Source organism: Cupressus sempervirens, chromosome 1 (assembly GCF_028749045.1).
Source record: "Cupressus sempervirens isolate cs-2001-9-10 chromosome 1, ASM2874904v1, whole genome shotgun sequence".
Taxonomy (NCBI): Eukaryota; Viridiplantae; Streptophyta; class Pinopsida; order Cupressales; family Cupressaceae; genus Cupressus; species Cupressus sempervirens.
This window is the reverse complement of record NC_143118.1, coordinates 626,714,567-626,731,801: the sequence shown is the minus strand read 5'-3', so window position 1 is coordinate 626,731,801 and position 17,235 is coordinate 626,714,567. Positions and strand designations below refer to the sequence as shown.

The following is a 17,235-nucleotide window of genomic DNA, read 5'->3' as shown; positions in this document are numbered from 1 at the left end:
CACGTCCATCTAGGCACAACATTACATAATAAAATAATAAAATATAACAATATTATGCAATGTGTGCAACACCCATTATCTCAACAAGTACAACCCAAAAGAAGAGATCCCATGCCATGAAAATGATCCTCAGACCTGAAACATCCAAGATATCCACCATAGTACAAAAAGGAAAAAAAAATGATAGAAAGAGCATGGAGTAGAATCTAGAAAAAATTATAGCATTTTTGAAAAGTAGACAGAACCATCTTTCCAAAAATATAACATTTTCAAAAAGAAGAGATGGGACGCTCAAGATATGCCCTCCGGAGTGACATATTAAACATCCAACTTTGACTACCAAAGTAGGCAAAAAAATTGCATCAAAACCAAAAAAATCTTGCACCACTATCTCTGTCTTAGTACTAGCATTTTGATGCTTCTTTTGGATCTAAAAAACACCTCTATATGCTCAAGTTACGGCCAAAAAATTGACAGTAGGTCAAAAAAGGACCTGAAGGGCATGTAGGGGCTGATGTGGTGCTGACATCATGTTAATGTCAACATTTCACGAAAATAAATTTGATGGCTTGCAGGCCACAATAGAAAAAAATACTACCACATGGCATTGGGCACAGAGATAGGTGACGTTGTGCCTGACATGTGGCAGGTGCCGACATGGAACCTAACATGTGGCAAGTGCTAATGTGGCACCTATGACACATCGCAAGTGCCTACTGTATCACATGGGTGTGTTATAGAGTGGCCATCATAGGGTAGCACTATGGTGGCTGTAGGGGTAGCGCAAAGCTTGGCGGTCAACAGAGGTAGCAAGTCAAACTATTGGTGGAGGTGAGGCAATAGAAACCCCATGGCATGGTAGTGGTGGCCTAGTGAAACAATGTCGTTGATGGCCGATAAAAACCGCCACTATTGGAGATTTGGAAAGGCTATCAGCAGTGCCAAAAAGGCCTTCGATGGCATTGACAAGTCAATTGCGTGCTGAAAAACTATTTTTCATCGGTTATTTTAATATTTTTTTATTTTTTATTTTTAAATTATTTTCTCATCTGTATGGCCTTCGAGGAGGCCAAGAGTTTTTTTCCAAAAGCTACAGTGACCAAAAATCAAAAATTTTATATGATTTTTTATTGTACCAAGCCTTCAGAGCATGATGGTGGCATCCTTTTTTGCCCAAAGTGCCCCAAAAAAATGCGCCTCCTCCAGATTGAAGAAAAACAACAATGAAAAGTTGGGTTTTTCTTCTTCAAATCATGACTTCAAGATCTCTAGACTAGGCAATGTAGTAGGGTGGTTATGATAACATATAGAAGTTGTGAAAACCAACTTCATAGATTGCCAAGAACACCTGCAAGAAAATAACCTGTGTTGAAGAGAATCTAGAGAAAGAAAAAGCAGAGCTTGAAAAATCTCAACGAAGGGAGATCAAAACTATATTCCAAGATATATTAAAAAAGAATTACAAGAGTTCAACCTTAGAGGTGAATGAAAGCCTAAAGCCTAAAAAAGCTAGGTTGCACATTATAATTAATATAAAATATTAATTATATGCACCGAAGAAATAGCTTAAGAAAACTAGAGTAATAGGCAACTTATTTAATTAAATCAATGTAATTTAATTAATAAGTGAAAACAAATAATTACTCTAATAGTAATCACATATTGTATTGTGAGAGTTCTCAATATTTTAAGTACAACTTCATCCACTTCAATTTTTCCTCTAGCCCCTATGATTATAGAAATGACATTCTTTAGCCTTGAACTGTATTGTGCAATGTTTTCACCTTCCTACATTTTCATTTCATCATATTTTCTGTTGAGACTATCAACTTTATCTTTTTCTATATAAGAATCACCTCCATATACTTTCAATAGTTTGCCTTACCTATATTTTCTATTATCCATGTCCTTGATATCAATATATCACCCATAAGACAAAGCACTTGCAATCTCTATCATAATCGAGTTTTGGATCATCATTTCTCTTTTATCATCTACGCTACAAGTTCTAGTAGGTTGTGTGTACTTTTTAGTAAGGTATGTACCACTATTGTGTCTATAAGACATGATAAATGCAACCTCATTTTGATTTCCATGTGTTAAAGTTGTCCTTTGTAAACTTAGGTGACTCCTTCCTACACATCTTTAAGATATTTTCCCTTAGTTCTTAAGCTATCCATATCTAGGCACCAAATATCTTATTCAAATTTTAATATAGGAATGATTATAGAGGGTGGGAGGGGGGAGGGTAAAATTAATAATCACCAAATTAAACATAAATAGACACCCACTGAAACTAATCAAACTAGTAATCACTTTGACCTTCAAAACATCAAATCAACAAAAGGTAAAAGGAAAAGGAAAAAGTGCTACTGGATTTTTCTTGAAAGGTGATGGATTAAATTTAATATGGAAGGATGATCTAAAGGTAATCCTAGAGAAATTACCATAGATTGGAAAGGTGAAATGATCCTGGCTTTACAAAGTTGGTGGGAATAAAGTCTAACAACTATGCTGAGGCTATTGCAATGTGGTTTGGCATTAAAACTCTATAGGACCTAGAAGTGGATAACATTAAGCTCGAAGGAGACTCAAAGCTAATGATTGATTTACTTCTAAAAAAAGTTAATTTCCTTTGGAGAATTTCCTTGATTATAAATGATTATTGAAGACAGATCTTATCCTTTACAAAATTTATTATGAAAAAAACCCTCAGAGAAGGGAATAAAGTTGCTGACTATTTGGCCATGTGGGGATTGAACTACGAGGAGTGGAAGATGGTGCCTCAAATGGAGTGCACACAAGAGTTAAGTTTAATAATTTTAAATTATAATAAAAAATATCATGCCATGTAATAGGAATATCAAATTTGACAGGTGGATTGCTAAGCTATCAAGTCATCAGGGTTCATTTTCTAAGAATATTATTTAAAGATATAACTTGACTAAGCCTTTGTTGAGTTTCAAGATCAATAAATGCATTAATAATGAGTTTAATTTTTTTCAGCCAAAAATTACTTCCCATATATTTTTTTTTTTAATCTTTGTTCTGTGAATCCTACACCATATATTCACCCATTATTTCCCAAGGTGGTTAATAATATTGATGTTAGGTATTTGTGGAGATGAGTTGGAAAGTTCTCTACTCAACCAAGGCTATATGTGTAGCATGTCACCATAATTTATTATATTTTTCACATTGATGGTAGAAAAAGACTTAGCTATGTGAAGTGCTAAGGCACAAGGATTGAGAGTAAGATTTGTGACATGATTTTAAATAGACATAATAAATACTATGATCTCTCTATTTTTGTTATCTATTAGTGTCAAACACTTAGTCATATAGAAGGAAGAGTTGGTTGGTCATCACTACATTTGCGTCACTCTATATAGACCAAGTCATGTATTTTTTAAGAGTTTTAAATAATCTTGTATATGTTGAGCTCTATAGGAGATGAGAAAGTATATGGTCACCAAGTATTCCTATCGAAGCTAAGTTCAGTTAATATCGAGAAAAGTAGAGCAAGTGGATGCCAAGTCATATAGAAGGTGTTGAGATAGTTAGGACTGAGTGTTAGTAGGAAGAATAGATATGACTGAGCATTAGAGAGAGTATGTAGTGAGTAACAGAGTTTAAATAAGAAGGTGTTATAAGACACAAACGTTGAGCTAAACTATTTTGATCCAACATGTAAATGACATTTAATGATTGTAGAGTTTGCTACAAATTTTGTTACATGTTTTCATGTAGATTATCGATCCTTATGAAGGAAAGATAACCAATCAAATGAAGAGGAGAAAGGGAAAACATCTAGATCATTGATCTTATTATGGAAGACTCTATAGGTGTCTATTTAGAGATAGATCCAAACCCTATTTGACAAGGTTATAAAGTTTTGTGAATTCTTATGTGAAGGAGTTAGGTTTTGGAGGGTACAAGTGAAGTTGTGAAGTAATAGAATATAGAGACCAAGTGAAGCATTAAAGAGAAGAGTAAAGATATATCTGATAGGAGATCATATCAAAGAGTGGAAAGAGAATATTCTTATTCAAGATTATAAGTGCAGATTGAAGGATCAAGCACTGAATCATTTTGGCATGTGAATTAGGGTAAATCTCTTAACTGAGTGGTTCCAATAGGCCTATGTAAATCTCTTAACAGAGTGCTTTCTTCATTATGAGTTTTAAATCCTTTAATCAATGTAGACATAGTTGTATTTTAAAGCTCTTAATAGGGTAGACCCCTCAGAGGGTAGATGATCAAAAGTGATCAAATTTGTAGCCCTAACAAGAAATGTTTTATACTATAGTAGTGAAGATTTGTAGATGTCATCCCCACCCCAGTTTTACCTTCACCTTGGAAGGTTTTTTGGTAACCAAAATCTCTTGTGTTATGTTTTTAAATTTTCATGTTGATGGATGTGATACATGGTTAGATATATTTCAGCATTTGAATTTTAAGGTTATGTTATGCATTATCTAGATATAAGATGGATTAAGTGGTGAATGTAAGTGTTTTTGAAGGATTAAAGTTTTATTGATCTTGATTCACCCCCCCTGCTACCAGTATCTCACCTTCCAAATAAACTTCAAACAATTGGTGTTAAATATTTTTTTCTCTTAAAAGGAGATTAACCACATGAGACTTGAGATCTTGGAGATGGAGACTTACAAATTGGGAAAGAGTACTAAAAATTAGATGATTGACGTCTAACTCATACTACAAAAAATTGAAGCAACATGAGAGGAACAAAGGAAATCCTTAAGGAAAAGAAGAGAGATGGCTATCTAGTAGAATGACACTTTATCAAGACATAGATACCAAAAGAATGTTTGACAATGGATGTTCTAGTGAAAGTGATGCAACTGTAGAAGATCTATTGGAAAATATCAACATTATGAGTGAAGAAATCAAATAATTGAAGAGAGAACATGAAATCCAATCAATAAGGCTATGTGAAGGGACTGAAAAAAAGAAGAAAGTTGAAGAAGACAAAGTTGTGGCTAAAGAAGACAAAATAAAAGTTACTATCAGACTTGAAGAAAGGTCATCATATGTGAAAAATATTACAAACACTTAGCTAGACATGATGAATCAACTATGGTTTGCAAATCAAGAACTGAATGAAAAAGACATGAAGCTTACAAATGTGAGATCAAAAAGTGACCAACTGAGGAATGAGTTAAGATCTAAGAAAGAACTCTTGGAGAGGATGAAAAAACCTAATGAAGCTATAAGATTATTTGAATAACTGATGGGATCACCATGGTCATCTAGTGATACCTCTGCATTAGGACATATCAAGGACTACTCATCTACTGAAGAAGGAGAATCATCCAAGAGTGGAGAGAAAATAAATTTGGAACCAAAATGAAAACCTACATGTCATCATTGAGGCAAGTTGGGACACACAACAAACATTTGCAAAAGTAAGATTGGTAAGAAAAACCCTAAACCTAAGTTTACTCGTAACTATTTTAATTGCAAGAAGAAAGGTCATCAAGCACATGAATGCAGATCAAAGGTTAGAAATACACCTATTGCACCTAGATTTAAGGGTTATTGCTAAAATTTCCAAAACTATGGACATGGAGTACAAGAATCCAAAACATAGGCAAAATCTAATTAGACAACCAAAAGGCAAGAAAATGCACCTAAGAAAGGTAATTGTTATAGTTGGGATTACAATACATGGTATAATTGTCATTATTGTGGAGAATATGGACACATTCTAGAAAAATACATAAGAAAACATTTTAGAGACAATCACAAGAAATGGTTGAATGAAAGTATAATTTGTTTTAGTTGTCACAAAATTGGTCATGTGACCATGAAGTGCATAATCCGAGCACACGCACCAAACATTAAACACAACAGGGGAAAAGTAAAAGTAGATGTAGAACAAACAAAGAAGGATATGAATCAAACCTTGAAGAAGAAAGTAGAAGGTAGAAGCGATGGAAAAAGTAAAGTTGAGGTCACCCAATCCAATGGAGAAGGTGATCACACTACATCAAATTGATCAAGTAAGGTATGTAAGGAGCTCCACATTTATAATGACATATCTTACATTAGTTCCTAACATGAATTGATCCTAAGTTCATATTTGTATAAGATAAGATTCATTATAATAGATTTGTGGAAAGAACTAAGAAATCAAATCAATTACACTATTGAGTGTCGAGCATCACTAATATTGTTTGTATTGACTGAGCATTACCGTATGGTTTGAATTCCTACAATGACTGAGCTGATGTATTGGTTGAGCTAAATGGTATTGACCAAGTTGTATAGTGGAGACCAAGTTAAAAGATGTTATATCGATCGAGATAGTTAGATTCTATGTAATAGAGTATATAGCATGTATGAGTGTCCTAATTTGAATGAATTAAGATATATACTAAAAAATTTAAAGCTTTTTACACACTTTCTATTTAGATTATGAGAGTCTGAAGTGATTTGAGTAATTTGTAAAGTTATTTTAAAAATGATAACAAATGAATTTTTTGTTGAAAAGTGAATGAGCATTGATTCTCAATTGTGCCAAGCTACTCAAGAAGAAAACTTCAAAACCCTAAACATGAGAATGGTATCTGGATCATCAGCAATAGTAATAAATCAAAGAAAAGAGGTTAGTAATGTTCAATTGGTAAAGAGTGCATGTGTCCACCACCTAAATACCATATTATTCCTAAAATTTCTATGAAAGGAGATTGAACAGGTGCATTATCATCAATACCACCTAGGGTTATCATGATACATAATGTATGGAGCTATTACATATGTAAGATCAGTGAAGTGGGAGACAATGAAATTTGATTGGGATATCAGAAGTTGTCTGATGAAGGAGTATTGAATGATGTGCTTAACATTGTAGAGAGGAAAGGGTTGACACGAGCCTTGGATTTTCCTAGAAATTTTGAGATTGAATGAATTAAATCAGTGTTGAGACAAATTCATGATATGAAGTTATGGCTAGAGAATGGGCCAGTAAAATTCATTAAGAAGATTATTCATGCTATAATAGGGTATCAAACATTTGACAAGAAGAAAACTATGAGATGTTAGAGAAAGGACACAGTTGAGGAAAAAACAAAGACCAATTGGAATGGATGTGGCATGCTGATTTCAAACGTAACTATTCCATTGATAGACTTTGTTGTGAGAGAAATTGTACATAAATTTTACTAGTCAAGCCAATTGAATTTTATTAGGCAATGGATCAAGCTTGAAAGATTGTGATGAAGGACCATGAATATGACATTTATGAGCTCCAATGGTTTCTATTGGTTGAGAACATTTTTTTGATCAAGAAGGAAAAGAATTAAATATCTAAGTTTGGATCATTGATAATATATATTTTATTTAATGTTCTATGGGAGCAAAGAAAACCTGCTAATAGCCAAATAATTGAGTACATTGTAAATATGAGAGACAATTTTAAGAATGTGTTAGATGGATATTTTGATGAATTTAAACATAAAATGAGGAGAAGAACAAGGATTCCTACATCTTTGGTACATAAATACTATAATGATGTATATTTTTTAGTTGATATTGATTACACTTATGTACAAGCAATTAAGCAGAGGGTAGCCTAGCTTAAACCATTTGGGTATGAGATTAACATTGATGACATGAATGTAGAAATCATTCCACTTCTTACTAAGAAAATTTATACAAAGGTTGAGCCCTTTGGAAAATATGAATAAGCTAAAGCAAAAATAACAGTAGATATTAAGATTCCTTCAACTAACAAGAAAAGGAAGAAAATGATTAAAGACCTAGAAGAGAAACTAGGAACATAGGATGAAGGTGAAGGACCTTTAGTGATTACTCAAGGTATTGGTGGAGATCAAGAAAGTGAAGATGATGTAGAGGAAGAGGAAGAAAATGCAAAAAAGAAGGGTAAAGCTCTAGCTCTTGTTCCCTAGCCAAAAAAGAAGGCTAAGATAGTCAAAATCATTGAACTTAAGGTGAAGAAAGTTTTAAAGAAGGTAATATCTAAGATCCTCTATCCTTCTCCATAAATAAAACTAAGAACTTGGGCAACTAATATAGTAGGTGTTGAACCACCATTGCAAAAGAGTGTTGCAAGAATTATAAAACCAAGAGAAGGTTCTAGTGAAACAAGGAGAAAATTATCTACCACCAAAGGTCAACAAAGAAACATTTATAAAGTTGAGTATAGAGGAAGATGCAAAGAAAATAGAAAAGTATGGAACCTTAGGGCAGCTGAAAAGTATAGGGTAGAAGAAACCATGTTGTGGATGATGGTGAAGTTTAAGACCACACCTATAGAGATAGGAAATAATATTCCTAATGAATGGTATAGTAAAGTTGATGCCAAGTGGAAACATGCAATAAAGACTGAGAGGTAGATTAGAGAAGGGGAATTATCCAATACTATGCCTGAGCTAACAAATAAGAAAATTACAAAAGTTTTGGAGAATTATAGAAATAGATTTGTTGCTAAATATATATCTTTTATGGTCTTGCAACATAAAATTGAAGATGTTGTAAAAAAAGTGAATTGTTGTGGAAAATTATTTTTGGATTGACTACTAGTAGAGAAACCAATAAGGTTAATAGTGATAATAGTAAGGGTGTTGGAGATGCATAACTAGATAATGTACAAGATAGATATAATGACCTTGATACACTTGAAGAAGTCATAAGGTGAAAGGTCAGGAGAGTAAAGAAAGATACAGTAATGTTTGAAGATGTTCATACAAATGAAGAAGACACAAGTGTGCCAAGCTCATAGGAAAAGGGTAACTTATCCCCTATTTGTTCAACCACAACTAACACTCCTATAATACAAAAAATAAGGGATTATCGTAAAATAGGAGAAAAAAAAGCTGTAGTTGTAAAACCTACTGCTCAAATTCATACAGGTGTCAAGGAGATGGAAAATAATAAAGAGGAAACAAAGGCTTTAGATGAGCAAAAAGAGAAAAACAAAGAATCAAAAGTAGATCAATCTACTACAAGTCAATAAGAACTAGAAGTCTAAAGACCTCTAGAAGAGGGAAACAAAGAGACAAAACCAAAAGAAAAAGAGAAGAAAGATGATAGAATAGATATTTCATAGATAGAGCTGAGCGTGATAGTTCACACTCCCCCTGCTACTTTAGATTCAATATCTGCACAATAGGTGCAAGCCCCTATAGTACAAATCATGCCAAGTGCTACTATTTTTGTCTCTAGCACTGATGCACAAGATAGACTAAGTGGTGAAACCCCTTCACCCACTCTAGCCTTAGATGTGTCGAGTAACAACACTCTTAAAAATGGAAAAGGTTATGTGCAGGATCATTGTCAATCAAACTATGCCCTTAAGTGGCAATGAAAAATCAGAAAATCAAGGTCATGCCAACTTGACCTATAATTTTCAACTTTTTATAGACTTTCTATCTAAACAATGAGAGAAAAGAGTCTCTAATAAATTTCATTTAGTTTCTTAAATACTAGGCCTTATAAAAAAAAGTAAAAAATTGATTGGTCAAAACTTTAAATTTTAATGCAATAATACAAACATTTTAGGAAAAAAATAAGAAGTAGATGTATGTCTGACCACCCTTACCAAACTCAAGTGATAATATTTTTTTGATAAGGTTCTAGATATAATAAGTAGACTCAAGCTCAAATGTGATGCATATTTTTGGGTATTTTTATTCTAAATAATTAATTAATTATGAATTATCTACTATATTATTTTTGGAATTTAAAAAATCTCGTGTTTGACCACCTTAACTAATTCAAAACTCTATAAAATTTAATTTTTCCTTTTTTCCCCTTATAGTAGAAGAAGCATACAATGTGATGCATCTTTTGGATTTCAAAAATGTTGTGTCGTTTGAAAGTTATAGTTGTTTTTCTATTAGTGTGCCAGTTAGTAGTTTATATGCAATTCCATTAGAAAATAAATAATAATTACTTATCAAACTTGTAATTTTACAAACATTACATCTATAGAAATCTAAGAACATTCTTAAGAAAACCTTTTCATTTCATCAAATTTGGGTGAGAAAAAAGTCGTCAGCTACATGTCTGAAGTAAAAAAAAAACACAAGAACATGCCAAAAACACGTTTCCAGGACATTTTTAAAGTTGACCATGTAGGGTTGGTATCAAAAGATATTGTTAGAATTATTTAGAATAACTAAGAGGGGGGTAAATTAGTTATCCAAGGTCTAGATGTGGGTAAAAGCACAAACCCATGTCACCCTTTTACAAAGGAAAAGGCTAACAAAATTATTTAATTGTTCACCTTGAATGACATAAAATTGCTATTATTATTTAGAATTTCAAAATGAAGTAAACTAATGAAATGTGTAGAAATGGATGAAGAATAGGATTATAATTTTTAATAATTATTTGGGATAAGAAATGATATATTTTCTTATTTTTAAAGATAACTTTTTAGTTGCTGAGAAACATTAGAAATTATGGGTCTATTTCCCACCACAAAATGACATGGAAATAAACTTAGTTCCTTTTGATTTCAAATTATGTTATAGATAATGTATGTAGCTAGAACAATCAAAAATAAAAATAGGCTTTAGACTTATATATTCTCTTTGATAACAATTCAAATTTCAACTTATTCAAATTGATAGTTTTCATCTCCCACCATATTTTTTTGAATAAATTTACTCCAACCAAAAGAAAAATTATATATTCTCGAAGAGGACTCTCTCTAGAACGTCATATTTTTTTAAATTTTTTTTGATACGATTCAATATTTTTTGCTTTCTCAAAATCGACATCTTCTCAAGTGTTAAAATACATACTTGTAGAATTTTTTAATTATAATATACTATATCTAATTAAAACACTATGAACTCTATATGAGAATATTCATGACTTTGAGCTCTATAAAATGGTGTTTATATCTTATTTAAAAAATATAATAAAAAATAGTAAGAGTTATTGAAATATCAATTTTCTAAAATAATTTTATTTCTTTAGTAATTGGCTACTAACTAATATAAAACATGCATTTAGTAGACATTTCCAATTGAAAAAGTGTTAGACCATATATAACTTAGCTAGAATAAGTTAATAAAGATCATGTGTTTCAAAAAAATTGATTTTTAGATAGAAATACTCAAATTTAGTCATTCTGATAAGTTGGCCTGAAAGGTGACACAACTTTGTACTTTTACCCATGTGCAATTAAAAATTTTCACACCATAGTGAACCCATAAAAAATTTTCATCGTGCATTCATCCATTAGATTATGCAATCACTTAAACTTGTAGGTTACTATCAAATCAACTTTGCAGAAATGAAAAAATGAAACATAACAGATTCAATGGCACATTTGACACAATGATTTAACATGAAAACCCAATTTGGGAAGAACCATTAGTTACTCATTCTCACTCTTATGAAGTGATGCCCTATGAAAAGCCAACCCTGTTAAAGGTTATAATACAGACTATTAAATGTGACCTAATTAAAGGATTTCAATCACCCTATTAGGAGTGAGCCTTGTTAGAGGACTTTAGATCATTCACTATGAATGTCACCTTGTTAATGGATTTACAAATGACTATTAGGTCAACCTTAATCCAAAGGATTTACCCTAGACCGATACAATGATTATAAAGTAATAGTAAGAATTGATCTGATAACAACTTACAATACACTTTCAAATTATAGATCTCTATTTTTGTCCTCCATTCTGCTTGGCTTTCACACACTTTAGCTCTGATAGCTTGTTCACCCTTCAAGCATCCATACCCTTAAGCCTTCTTTCTTTGCTTGCCAATGTAGTCTCTTCTCTTAGGTCACTGAATGAAATAATCCACTAGACTCCTTGTCTTCCTTAGGTTCTCACACATGACAATCTTTGCTTCTGGCTAGCCATCTCTATACATAGAGAATGAAGATCTTTTGTCATTCATCCTCCATCATCCATTTTATGGTTAGGTTAGATTAGGTAGGATTCAATGAATCTACCCCTTACTTCATTTCAATCCCTTATATAAACTTCTCCTTCAATCCTGTTTGAATTCACCTCAAAATGGTTCACCATGAATTCTATGTCACATGCTCATCAATCTTATCTTCCACATGGTTCACACAATCTAAGAAATGAAACTTGTTAGCTTAGATTCATCAAATTATTGATCTTTTTTCATAATGTTGACACTCAATATTAACTAGCTTTTGATGCTCACCACATATTGCATTGTACGACATCCTCTATCAAATCACTCAACACAAACTAAAGTTTATTGGTGCTCGACATCAACTAAACTTTACTTAGCTTACATAGTTTTACTTGAATTACACTGAAATTGACCTTTCTTAGCTCCAACTAATTTTATGCTTGGCTTGCACTAACTTTTCTCGATACCTACTATGCAGAATGTTAAGCTTGGTAGACAAACTTCATTTCACTTGTTCTTCTAAACTTAATTAGTGTAACCAACCTTTGTAAACTTAAGTAGATTATAAATGTACTATAATATCATTGTCTTAATTGATTATTGTACTCTTTTTCATATCATAACTCAACCTTTCTTGTAGGTGCTATTGCTACCTCATTTGATCAAGTCCTCTTCATGAATCAAATAAATAATAGTACTTAGATCATATAAGCAATTGTCTTACCAACAACTAGGTAGGTTTGACATCAATGAAAAAACAATGATTGAAACACATTTATCATACTTTTATTAATCTATTTTCAACAATCTCCCTCTTTGGCATTGACGAAAAACCAAATTGACCATACTTAATCAGTATGACTAACAAAATACCAAATAGAAAATAATTCCTTGTATTGAAATCTCTCCCTCTATCAACAACTTCCATCTTATGTTAACATCATAATGGTTTTAGACACTTGAGTGCCAACACACTTAATCACATTCCACAACATGAGCCGAGTTAGGAAAGTCTTCAGGTGTCGAGCAGCTTTCAGGTGCCGAGTAATCTTCATGTGCCGAGTAGTTTTTAGATGCTAAGTGAAGATCAGGTATCGAGTGAAGTTCAAGTGCCAAATGACTTTAAGTGCTAAGTGATATTCAAGTGTCGAGTCATAGATGATGTCGAGTACTACAAAAATGAAACAAGTTCCAAGTAAGCCAGTTTTGTTTAGGTGCCAAGTTATCCAAGAAATAACTTGTGTTTAGCATCAGTAATGCTTTAGGAGGTGAGTAACTCAGAATATCAGCATAATAGTTTGCAATTACAGAAACTATGATGCAAATAGTTTTTGTAGCTGACATAAGGTAAATCTCAAAGGATTAAATGATAAGATCAAATCTTTTATCTTTCATATGCAATCTACATGCAGCCAATAAGCAAAATGATGAAAGCATGCAACCAATGGAAGAAGTGCAAACAATAAGCAAAAAATAGAGATTGAATATGGATCATAGATCCATACCTGACCCTAAATCCTTAAATGTTTTTATAAGGAAGATGAAATTTCATTGTAAAAAATATGAGAAGATATACAAGGGTGTATAAGGAAATCTACTTTTAGAACAAGGGTTATCAGGTCACAAAGGATCAAGATCAGAGAAAGTAGAACAAGTGCCTGCATTCAACAATCAAGGATTGTAATCTATCAGGTTCATTGTACCTAATACTTTCTAGCAATTGTATTAGAATGAAAATCCTATGGTGATAGGTTAGCTTAATAGCTATTTCGTAGATCCTTTAAATAGGCGATTAAATCCTTTAACAGGGTGACACTTCATGTAAAGTGTTTGTAAATCCTCTAACTAGGTCACTATTAATACAGTGTAAAGCCTTTAACAGGGTAGGCCTTTAATAGGGCAGACCATCATAAGTGGTTGAACAATATTGCTGCAGTAATTTATGTGGGTATCATCCCCACCCAAGTTTTACCTTCTTATACCTGGAGGGTTTCTAGGTTACCAAATTCCAGTGTTATGTGTTGTTGATGCATGTCTCAGTTTCATGTTTACTTAATGTATTTACATGCATGCAATTTACTTTCACTTAAAAGTTTTATAGGATAAAGTGTGATACTTCTTATTCACACCCCCCCCCCCCTCATAAGTATTATTTCCATATTTGAATATTCCAACAATTGGTATCAGAGAACCTAGGTTCTTACAAGGAAAATTTTGAAAGCTTGAAGAAAAAGATCTAAAGATGGAAGTTTTCAAAATTGGAAAGATCATTGAAAACCAGGTGATTGATGTGCATCTCGCTCTACAAAAAGTAGAGGAAGCAAGAGTGGAATTAAGAAAAACTTTAAAGAGAAGAAAGGAGATAGCCATAGCTGAAAATGATATACACTACAAGGAGGTTGATACCACACAAGTGTTTGCCAATGGAGACACTAAAGAGTTTGATGCAGCAATAGCAGAATTGATGGAGAAAAACAAAGTTCAAGCAAAGGAGATAATATCTCTCAATATGGAACATGAATCATAGGCCATAATGATATGTGAAATTATTGAAAAAAAGAAAAGAGCAGTTGAGGAGAAAGTCATGATGGAAAATGACAAAATAAATCTTGCAAATAGACTTGAAGAAAAATGTATTGAATTGACAAGGATCTCAAACATGCAGATGGATACACTTGCCAAATGATGAACCTTCATCATGAACTCAATGTGAAAGATATTGAGATCTCTACTTTGAAGATGTAGAATGAACAAATACATAATGAATTGAACAGAGAAAAAGAGGTAGCAGAGAATCTCAACAGATCAAGTGAAGCCATCAAGTATTTTGAACAATTGATAAAATTTCCAAGATCTGCCCATGATACATTAGGACTTGGATACAATAGCACTGAAGTTGGAAAATCATCAAAGAGTGCTAAACAAAGAAGTGACAAAGGTAAGGATTCAAAAACCACTTGTCATTACTGTAATAAGAAGGGGCATACTACTAATGTTTGCAGGAGTAGAAGATTCAACCAATCAAATACACCCAAGAGTAAGAGTTTCTATCACAAGTGTAACATGCAAGGACATATGACACAAGATTGCAGATCCAATGTCACAAGGACTTAGAGATTTGATGGACATTGTTATAATTGCAAAAAGTATGGACATAGGGCATCTGAATGCAGATCAAAACCTATGTGGACATCAAATCAACCAGCAAAAACAAAAGGGAATGGAATTCATTATCATTGGGATTACAACACCAGGTATAGCTGTCATTATTGTCAAGAATATGGACATATGCCCCAAAACTGCATAAAAAAACATTTCAAAGGGAACTACAAGAGATGGTTGAACCAAACCACAGGTTTCAGTTGTCTGCAAACTGGTCATACTAGCAGAAACTATCCTACAAGGTCAAAGGAACCCCAGACTGAAGAAAATAAGGGCAAAGAAAAGATTGATGTCAAAAATATAAGAGGGGAAATGAATAAAACTTGGAAAAAGAAAGATGAGTGCAACACATCAAGTGGAGGGATCACTTCACCCAATGGGTCAAGTGATCACACTTCATCAAACTAAGCATGAGAAGTATACAGGACTGATATACAAAGCTATATCACACATCAGTCCCAAGACAAAGAAGTTATTCAAAGTATAAATTTGCATGAGACAAGATGTCAAAACAAAATCTAAATGATGTTGCCAAGCTATCTTTGGATTCCAAGTTAAACTCCAACACATGTCGAGCTCCTAACAAAAATTGAGTTGATAATTGATGCCAAGTTGGCAGTTGAGCATTTAATGCAATGAAAATAGGGTATATTATCGTGATTTTAATCAGTTTTACTCATCATGATCAAGAATCAAAGAAGAGAAAAAGAGTAGAGAAACTTCATAGCAAAGAATCTAGCATTTCAAGCATATTGCAACATCTCCCAATGTGTTTTCATCGATCTTGAGGTATTTTTCATTTGTGCCGAGCTACGCAGTTTTATATTTCATAAAAAGGAAACTCTAGTTTGCATAAATGGCATCAAGTTCCAAGAAAACTGAGGACAAAGAGTCATTTGAAGTCCAGTTAGTGTCAAATGAGGTCAAGCAACTTGATTTTCATCCTATACTTGAAGTTTCATACAAAAATGACCTAGCTAGAGCTCTCTCCCAAATACCCCCAAAAGTTGTAATGGTTCAAGACATCAGGAAATGCTACAATTGTAAGATAGGTGCCCTAGGAGATATGGAAATAAGGAAAGCCTATGAGAAATTGTGCATAGATGGAGTCTTAAAAGATAAATTCAAAATTTTTGAAAGAAAGGGTTTGACCCGAGTTTTGAGCTTTCCCATCGTATTCAAGACAGAATGGGTTAGACTTGTGCTGAGCAGAATTCATGGTGGTAATCTATGGTTAGAAGATATTCCCATCAAATTAACCAAAGAAATCATACATAGAGTAACAAGGTACCCAACCCTAGATCAGTTCAAAACCTTGAGAAGTGAATCAAAGGAGGTTAATGAAAAGAACACTGGTTCTTAGTGGAATAAGAGAGGAATGACAATTCACACCATACAGGATCCTCTAGTTGAATTTTCTATTAGAGTAATTGCCCATAGGTTCTACCAATCCAGTAGACTCAATAGTGTACCATGTATTGCAGTAGATGTAGGCTACAAATTGGTGAAAAAAGATCATACTTATGATCTTGCAAAACTGAAACTACAACGGATTAATGAAAACCTAGCTACCATAAGAAGGACAAAGGGTACTCAATGCAAATTTGGAGCAATTCTAGTTTGTATATTCTTCTATGTTCAAAATGAGTTTCCCTCTTTTGGCAAAGTGACATGGAGGAATGATAGAACAATCATTGCCCAAATCAATGAATATATAGAACAAATGGGAGAAAATTTTGATACCCTAATGACAAGATATTTCAAAGATTTCAAAAAATCCATGAAACAAAGGGTGAGAATACCAATTTCTTTAGTAGAAGAACATGTTAATGATATATGTTTCTTAGTTGATATTGACTTCACATACATCCAAGTAGCAATTCCAAGAGTGAGATGGCTAAGGCCATTTGGATATGAAATTAATGTTGATGAGGCATCTGCAGCAATAACTGCATTATTGGCAGAAGAAATAGATAAAAGTGCTCCACATTTTGGCACTTATGATGTAGTAAGGTAAAAAAATAAACATGGAATTAAAGACTGCTTCCACACTAAAGAAGAAAGACAAATTGTTAAAGAAGATTAAGAAGAAATTTGGTGAAAAAATTGAGGCTAAAGCAGAAGAAGAAGACAAGGAGGAAGGTACAGAAGACAAAGAAGCCAAGAAAGC

At 32.9% G+C, this 17,235-nt stretch overlaps 1 pseudogene; it reads left to right on the top strand.

Moving 5' to 3' along the window:
* Positions 1-880: 880 nt before the first annotated feature.
* The window catches only part of LOC149579483 (putative beta-1,3-galactosyltransferase 8), a 51,590-nt pseudogene continuing 35,235 nt past the window's right edge, over positions 881-17,235 (top strand).